Raw genomic sequence first — 9,454 nt, 5'->3', positions numbered from 1 at the left:
AATATTACATGGGCCGCCATATTCATCCATTTATTTTGACCGCCCTTGCTAGTTGGTCCGACAACGGCGCGACGCAGGGGCGGTGAACTTAAAGAACCGATGTAACGGTTTGTAAAGTTGCTGTGAAATGAGTGCGTGGCGAGCATCAAAGGCAATTTATTGTTCTCGCCGCGTACGGATCCTTAAAAGGAAGCCGGTAATTTAATTTTAAACAATCGATATTCAAAATCTCGCGGCTTGCAGGGACGTCTGCTTGCGGTTTCTAGAGCAAATTGTTCCCTACGGCGTCATGCGTCTCAGTTGACCTAAGGAGTAAGGAGCTGTCATCGTCTCGCCACGAAACATCGCAGATTTTAATTACGTGAGAAACCGCAGGCGTAACAGCAGGAGTAGCAGTTCACGGGAGCAAGGCCAAACTGGAGGTGGTCTCCGCTAGTCTGACCGTGGCGGGCGAGCAAGATTGCCAAACTGTACAATTCTGCCGCGTGGTGTAATTTGTGCGCTGAGCGTAGTTCCGGTCTGTATTTTCTTTCTATCCTCACTTGATTATGAAGTGAAGACAGAAGAGAACGGCCATTAACACTGGTGCTACGTGACGTGGACTGAATTTTGTTGCTGGAGAATGGTGGGTAATTCAAATACCATTATTTACCATCCTCGCTTTACTTACCTTTGGGGCAAACCATTCAAGTGAGCCTTTAAAACCGGCAGAGAAACTTGTTGCTGCATGTCGTCGGCGCTACATTTCCTTGCCAGCTTTTGGCCAAATACATACCTGTTTATTGCTAGCTCACATAGGTCCAAGGTTCAACTTCGGGTCGCATACATTGGTTGCCGATCTAAGATAGGTTTTCAGCCAACCATCACTAGCCTGAAATTTTGGTTTCAGTTGTCTGTTTTTGGTATGAGCGTCCGTGATGGCTCACTAGTAATGCGCTCGGCTGCTGACCCAGAAGACTCGGGTTCGATACCGGCCGCGGCGGTCGCATTTCGATAGAGGCGAAATGCTCGAGGCCCCTTTAACCCCCTCCTTTATCCCTTCCCTTACGGTGCGGTTCAGGCGTACACCAATATGTGAGACAGATACTGCGTCATTTCCTTACCCCAAAAACCAATTTTCAATTTTTCCCCTGTGCTGTGCGATGTCAGTGCACGTTAAAGAACCTAAAGTGGCCGAAATTACTCACAGTCCTCCACTACGATGACCCCCATAGCCTTAGTCGCTTTGGGACGTTTATCCTCATAAACCTTAAATCATGTTCTAGGCCTGGTCCTCAAATAGTTATACATTTACATTATTTTAAGCGCTTTTATTGAGATTGTTTTATTGGGATCATGCCTCTAAACTAAAAAGAAACAATGAACGCCTGGTCTGAACACCAATGAAACACCAGGTATTTAGAAAGTATTGCAGTATTTTTTTTTAATTTCAAGTGTATCGCATATCAGCTCAAGTCTACACTCACACAGGAAATCAGTTTATGTTTTGTGGACATACACAGTGCTTCAACGTTAATAAATATCTTGCCGTTTTCATGTCCTGGCAATACAAACTACATTAAGCGGTAAATAAGAGGTGGGAAAGGCATGGTAATCAAGTATTTGTACAAGTGTTTCATGACACTGAAAATAAGAACTCTGTTGAAAAGCGGACTGAAAGAAAACGCAAAGCAAAATATATTTCATGCATAAACCCCTCCAAACAAGGACGGTCAGAGAACTTAGAGGATACAGTCAGTGACGACAAAGCGTTTTCTAAATTTGTCTGCAAAAAGCTCGAAGTATCGGGTGGGAAGTATAGTGGAAAAACAAAGCGGATAACAGTATGCCGCACATAAAAATGGACTAAACCTAGGACACCCGCTCTTACAGGCCGGCAAAGATAATCACTTCGCATGAGTTCCAGGAAAGAACCCAAACATCTCTGTGAAACCGAATAATACAAAATTCTGGCACAGTAAATAATCCTTAAAACATGCTAAATTTTTGTCGCTAGGAGCAAATTAAAGGCGGTAGTCTTGCCGAATAATGACAGACCATGTGGGTAGCGCTGTGCAGCCGATACGCGATCTTTCTAATAGGTTTCACTGGGCCTGTACTCATTTAATGGTACGCCATGGTATTTCGGCGGTACACGCCAGTATATTGAGCTGGTGTCGATTCCCAGAATCCACGCTATGCTTGTCTACGCAGAAAAGCGCCAGATCATCTGCGTAAGCACATACTGTGAGCTCACTGTCTTGCATTCGAGAACTTCGAAAGGCAGTATTCTGCAGAATGTTCAAGCATAGAGGCTCAAAGTAGAGTGCGAACAGGAGTGGCGATAATGAAAATCCCTGATTGACTAACGAGAAATGGACACGGGTTGTGAAAGAGAACCATTGACAATCAAGCGGGCGCAGCGATTATTGCAGCAATGACGTCTTCCTTCGTAGACAACTGGACCGACATTAACGTGTTGTAAAGGAGATGAAGCGCGCCACGCCTGCAGCAGCTGAGGCTTCGGAGGTAGCGGAAAACACAGGCGTGTAGTATTTCTCGAATTCCGGTAGTATTAAATTCTTGCTAGTCACCAAGGCGCTACCGCAACGAAGTGCTGACATTACGTTGGCAACCGCATGACGACGCTCATCAAGCAAAGCCTGACGAGTTGGTTCCGCAGAATTCAAGGCGCAATTGGCGCGAGACCGAATACGGGCAGCCCTCTAGCGTTCCGCGTCAAACTGTCGAAGCTCATTCTTCTCACCAGCGATTTTCTCCGAGTACAAACCAGGAGCGTTATAGTCAGGATCATGAGTGTTATGAAGTTTTTTCAGCAACTGCTTCGCTACAGCTTTTTTGAAAGTGGGACCTAACTGAACCGATTTCAGTTGGTATGCTTCGCACTTATTCCTATTTAAACATACCCAATGCTGCGTAGACGCATTCCCCTTCAGAAGCAAGACTGGAAAGCTAAATTTACGCGTGCTCTAAAATCCTCATCGCACATAAGCGTAGCATTGTGCTTAAACATAGCACAGTGAGGTTAGAAATAAAGAAGGCTGCATTTTCATGTAGACACAATAAACAGGTTGAGATCAGGGAAAGACACTGGTTTTGCGCAACACGAGATCCGTCGGCTAAGGAGAACCGAAGGTACGTAGACCTGGTCCTGACCGGATTGCGAATTTCCTTCGATACATATATAGGAGCAGCACGGCTGCCCAGATAGCCCAGTGTTTTGTTGGCCCGCGTTTTTAGTGACGCTAGATAGCACTGCAGAAGCCCTATGTCTACTTCTGCTCTATCCGGAGTGATCATTGAGAATGCAGACGCAGTTGAAGGCCCCCATAAAAATAAACTCTCAGATTCAAGAAGAGCACTTAGGGTTTTAAAAAAAGCTATTTTTGCCCGATAACAGAAAGCGTACACGTTAATCAACTGCCACAACTCGACATACGTTCATTTGAAAGTCACAAGATATGAACCACCCTTCCGTATACACTCGGTACACAAAGTCACAATAAGATATGCTCTTTTTCTGTAGCAGCAGACAACGAGCCGCAAGACCCACAATGCGTACACGCAAACGATGTAATCTGCCAGGAAAGGGTGAAGGGGGGGGGGGAGCTCTTCCAGTCTCATCACTCTCTGTCTTGGTCGCCTGTAGAGCGACAAAGTCGAGCCAACTGAGCGAAAAAAAAGCTTGGCTGCGGTTCAACCCAGCTGAACCCAGTAAGACGAGCGACAGCTTTGATAAGCATGGCTATCCAATTTAATGCCTTTCCATATTCTAAAGATCATCAGATTCCGCTTGACTCCGATGATACATGGTCGAAGACTAATCCCGGCACCTAGCTCATCCACGGCCCTGTGTGAAAGTGAGCAGTTGCTGATAGGAAGAAAGGAAAGGAAAGTGCACGGGCCTGCGTACTGGCTCAAGCCGAACCACGCTCGCTGCCGCGTGCTGAAAGTAGGAGAGTTATAGGATAGTAGAGCAAAGATAGAAACAAAATGCGCGCTATTATGCCCCGGGCCGATCCCGGAGGCAGTGCAATACCGGGCCGAACAGTGCCAGTGTGCTTCAAGCAGTCCGCCATATTCCAAAAATAAGTTTAACATCATGGGTCCAAGGACCCGCAGCAGATATTAAATCAGGTATCAGATATCGCATGCTACACGTTTTTATACAGCGAACGGCTCGTCAGGCGATTTCCGGCAGTTGTGAGAGTGCCGTTAGGTCCGCATACGCAGCTGTGGAGAGGCGCGACGAGTCACGTGGCATCACGTCAGAGCCAAGCCTCCGCTCCTCCTGGTTTTAAGGTCAAGGAGATGGCTCAATGTGCTTAAGTTTTCTCAGAACGAGAAGTGGGAAAATTAAGCGCGTTGAAGAATTATGAACCACCTACTAGGCTGAATTCTAGCCATTTTTGAAGGTCAAATTTCATAGCCACATGACCTACAGCTTTGCATGGGAGGGTATTTTATGGTGGTTCAACGTCCCAAAGTGGCTCTGGCTATAAGAGACGCCGTAGTGAAGGGCTCCGAAAACTTTGACCACCCAGGATTCTGTAACGTGCACTGACGCCTGACAGTGCACGGGCCTCTAAAATTTTGCCTCCATTGAAATTCGACCGCCACCGCCGGGATCGAACCCGTGCCTTTCGGGTCAGCAGCCGAGCGCCGTAACGACTGAGCCACCGTGGTGGCTTTGTACGGGGGGAGTTGAGCTTTCGCTATATAAAGCGGCGCAGGTGTACCTGTTTTTGCCTAGTACGGAGTCCACGGACAGTCAGAGTTGCGAACGGAGCTGCACTGTGTCTTCACTGCAGCATAAATCCCGCGCGCTAAACTGCCACTCTCTCGCACTGGGTTTGTGTACCGTTGGTGTCATCGTCTTCATCAGCTTCCATTTTGGCGGTGCGAACAGATCACCTTCGCTGGCCACGGCATTAAAGTAGTGCGCAATTGCTACAGCCGAACAACCCGCGTGCATGCTTTCGCATTCACAGCACGTAAGTAGTCCTAAGTGCTTTCCGTAATATTTTCGTGAACAGGACCCCCCCTCCCCACCCTCACCTATCCCTCTCCCAACAAATCCTCAGCTGGAGGCGACTCCAGACGCGAACTCTTCCCAATCCTCAGCTTCTCACCTACTTCCGGCCTGTTTCCCCATAGTGCACTCTCTGCGGAGGACCGCACGCCACCCTGGACCACTTCCTCTTCGGCTGCCCTCCCCCGCAGAGACAAAAAGTATTGTGGGACGATAAAAAGAACGAAAAGGACAAGGGACAGCCCGTCATCAGAACATGGAAAGAACAGGAGGCCCTCCTTACATCGCGGGACCCGGACACCCAACTTCGCTTTGTGAACTGGGTTGCCAGTGCCATGGCCCTACGTGGCCTGGACACATGCGCGTTATACTGTATCGATGGGAGATGCCGGGTCTAGCAAAAAATCTTTTCCTTTCTTTTTATTATTACTTTAATAAAACCACTTACTACTAATACGAGCTGAGCGCTGGGCCCATATGGAAAAAGAACATCATCGTCGCCGTGGTGCGAGACGCCGAAATAATCTGAAAGAACATAGCAATTCAAGCACTTCAACTTGGGGACAAGGCACACACAGTGCTCTCCTACCTCCGCCCCTCGAAAAACACGTGCAAAGGAGTAATACAGGTGGACCCTAGGGTTTCCAACGAAGACATTACGAAAGCACTTCGCTCCCGGGAAACACAAGTGGTAAGCGTGAGGAAATTAGGTTCTTAAATGTGCCTCTACGGCCGCATCTGTACTCATCGCCCAGGAGCATCCAATCCCTACCTACCTAACAGTTGACGCACTGAGGACACTTTTTCGACACATATCCCGGGTTCCATCTCCCCATCTTGCCTGTTCTACCTATTACCATGCCGCGCACATCGTTTACAAACGCCACTAATGCATATCGCGCCATTCTGCCGTCCCAGTTTACATCTGCCTCTCGACTGTCCTCGCCACTTTGGAGCCTGCACAATCCCTGTGGGCTTCTTTCAATACCTGGCATCAGGAAGAAGATAGATTTATCGCCGATAGAACTAAAACAAGTCACTCTTGAATATTTCCATTAGCACCATTCAAACCGGATGCACGTCTACACCGACAGCTCCGTGAACCCTACTACTTCTTCGGGCTCCGTGGTCATCCCCGCAAGGACTACAGAAATTAGAATTAGGATAGCTCACCACACTTCTTCGACGATTGCAAAACTCACCGCTCTTCGTGTCGCCATTGAACACATCAATCAGCAGCGCCCTCAGCAGTGGTCTATTTTCACCGCATCTAAAGCTGCCCTCCAAGGCTTACAAGCTTCTCTTCGCCGTGGAGTCCATGAACAACTGGTAGCGGAAATCCGACAACTAGATCACTGTGTCATAAATAAACGGCACGACATTATCTACCAGTGGCTACCGGGACACAGCGGCGTAGCAGACAATCCCCGCGCGGATGATGTCGCGCGAATTGCTCACCACAACGGCGATTTTGTGTCTACCCCCTTTTCGAGATCAGACGCAGCGGGCACGCTTCGCGCTCTTGCGCGGTAATTCACGCTTTCCGCGTGGAATTCCGGCCAATTTTCTCATTCACGTTTAAAAGCCTTGGACCCAGATCTGACGCTCCGGCTTCCATCCGACCTACAACGACTCGAAGAAACTTTGCTGCGTTTCTTGTGGCTTGGAGAGCTTTCACCAACCACTGAGGAGAACCCTATCAAAAATTTTTTGTTAGCAATATCTGATAGTTCGGTATTTCATGGCTTTGTTGACGCTTGTCCGGGAGCGAAAGATGCATTTATTTCAAAGAAATTTAGATTCGAAGTTGAAGAATTTTTTCCCGCCGCTCCGATTCAAACTCGAGAACTCTTATGACGACACAGAGAACTCTTATGACGACACAGAAAGGAGTGACGTGAAACGTGACGTAAACGGAGACTCCGTGATTTCTGGTAGCTAGCGGTGCGGTCTAGCAGCTGCCGAAATGAAAGCTACCGCTGCCGCACGTTGAAGGCATCTATCGGGGGTCGCCACCGTCGCTTCGTTTACGTTTGCACCGGCGTCTTGCCAGCGTTACGATGGATCCCGTTCCCGAACCCGACGACGTAGTTCTCGCCAAAACTCCGGCCTGCATTTCAGCGACCTCAGCCCCGCAGAGCGTGCGATGCTTTTGAGGGAGCACGGTTAGGTTAGGCGCCGGCGGGTGGTTTCCCCCTTCCTCAGAGAGCAGCCGTTGCGGGGAGTCGTAACCCCAGTGCGGGGGATCATAACCCCAGTGCGGGGAGTCGCGAGGGGTGCGTTGCGCCCATCGGAGGCTGGCCGGGGCTTTGGGGCCAACGGATTGTGATTCCTTGAACGGAGCGGTTGCACGGCGCAGCAGGCAGCGTCGAGGTCTCCCACGGTTGCAAGGGCCATGTTATTTATTTTTTGCCACAAAAAACAAATGGGTGCTCGAGGGCGGTCGCGTTTAAAGTCGGCGGCTTGAAACCAAAGCCGGCGCACGACGCTTCAACGGCTTCCGCTATATCCAACGGGTCCACTGGATCTGGCTCTCTCGCCAACTTGCATGTACTACCTTCAGATATGTACTGTGAATGGATTAAAATAGCCGAGCTCGAAAAGAACAGCTCCGCCCAACTGCCGCAGCTATGGAATATACGCACACCTCGCCGCGGAGCCAAATCAGTCTGGCCGGGCCGGCGGCGGCTGGCGCACTCGGCGCGAAATAGATACATGCTCCAATCTCCCTGCCAATGCGGTCTGAGTGCGCCGAAGCCGCCGGACGCGTCGGCGGTCAAGCGCAGTTGGAGTATAGAGGGTCTCGCTTTGACCGACGTGACATCGCCGTGCAGGGCGAGCGCGCGCGCGCCTCGCCATCTAGTGAATGCACTCTTCTGATGCAGAAATCTCCGCGCTTTCGTTAGGTATATCCTGGCCTAACAGAGCTAGGCCATCAGCAATTTTTCTGAACTGCCTTGTACCTTGTCTCCCGTCCCTAATAAACTATTTCCGTTAAGTAGTTTGAAGTTGACTGGCACAGCCGGGAATGTTTCGCCGGGCAAGCGTGCGAATACACAAGTGCTGCCTTGTACGATCACCGACCATCGTGCCATCATAGCTTTTCATCGACCGTGGCGATCATCTGACAAGCTTTAACAGGCTCCTTCAAAAGTTAACTAGCACTTGAAGTGGCACTTGGAGTTCCTCTGCTGTTCGGCGCTTGTAAATCGAAGCGCGTCAAAAACAAAACTACGGGGCACGCAGAGCTCATAGACGCGAAGCGCCATAACAAATCGAAACTCTCCTGGCCGCCTGTGGCGCCGCGAAGCATCCGTTTTCTTTGCTTCCAACATTCAGATTGTCTTTTGCCTGCCTTCCTTGTGTGATAAAAGTGAACTATTGGTTTTAAAACAAAACTTACTTCAATATTGATCTGCGCAAACTACCTTTGTCGGCCTCAGAGATTCGCGACTCCAAGTAGGATGGAAAATTCCTCCAAGGTGGCGTCTCTTGTCCTATGGCGTCACCACGCTTGTACTTGCGAGATTGGCCTGTGGTGGCGATACCTGTATTTTGGTTCTTGCTATTTTCTACCTTACAAGAGCTTTGTTTTCAGTAAGAGCTGCGTATTTGTGATCAGGATCTGGTATTCTATCGATACAAGCCAACTTCAATTTCTCCTCAGTGTCCCTTTAATCGGTATGGCTGATAGCCCTGCATGTGCCATCTGAGGGTATGACGAGACTATATCCCACATTCTTTGTTACTGCCCTACCCACAGCGATGAAAGGCAGTCGCTCTGCCGTGCGCTGAAGCGTCTAGATCCACGCCCACTGACAGAAATGAAGATTCTCGGCCACTGGCCTCGGCGATCGTCGGCGGTGAAGGCCTCCAAAGCACTGCTCCGCTTCTTGCGAACTTTTGGCCTACGCGATAGGCTGTGACTTTGACGAACGTTGACTTTGCGTACTGACTCTCCATTCTCTTTCATTTTTATCCCCTCACCCCTTTTCCCCAGTGCAGATGGTGAAAATTTTAATAGACACAGGGAGTTTAGGCAACACCCTCTAGACTAGCTAAGGCCTCTCCATATCCTCCTCTCTTTTGTGGCTACGTCTTCACACTACGACGGACCAGCTCTCTGCGCTTTAGAGGAGCGCCCGTCGTGCCTGTTGTAGGAACAGCTCGAACCATCATTTCTGCCAATAAATGTTTACTCATTCATTCCTAACTATATGACCTAAGAGCCCCGGCTATATGAGATATGCTGAGCACTGAGCAGATAAAATAGAAACCGTAGCTGACGTGCTTTTCTGGGTCAGACGCCGCAGGAAAAAAGAGAGAATTAGAAAACGCCCGGGACTGGAGCAGAATGAGGCACGAGTAAATAGCAAAAGGCAGGAAGAAAGAGGAAAAGAAGAAAAACTGCAATTTCCACAG

The sequence above is a fragment of the Amblyomma americanum genome, chromosome 3 (assembly GCF_052857255.1).
Source record: "Amblyomma americanum isolate KBUSLIRL-KWMA chromosome 3, ASM5285725v1, whole genome shotgun sequence".
NCBI classification, from domain to species: Eukaryota; Metazoa; Arthropoda; class Arachnida; order Ixodida; family Ixodidae; genus Amblyomma; species Amblyomma americanum.
Note: the sequence above shows the minus strand (reverse complement) of the source record.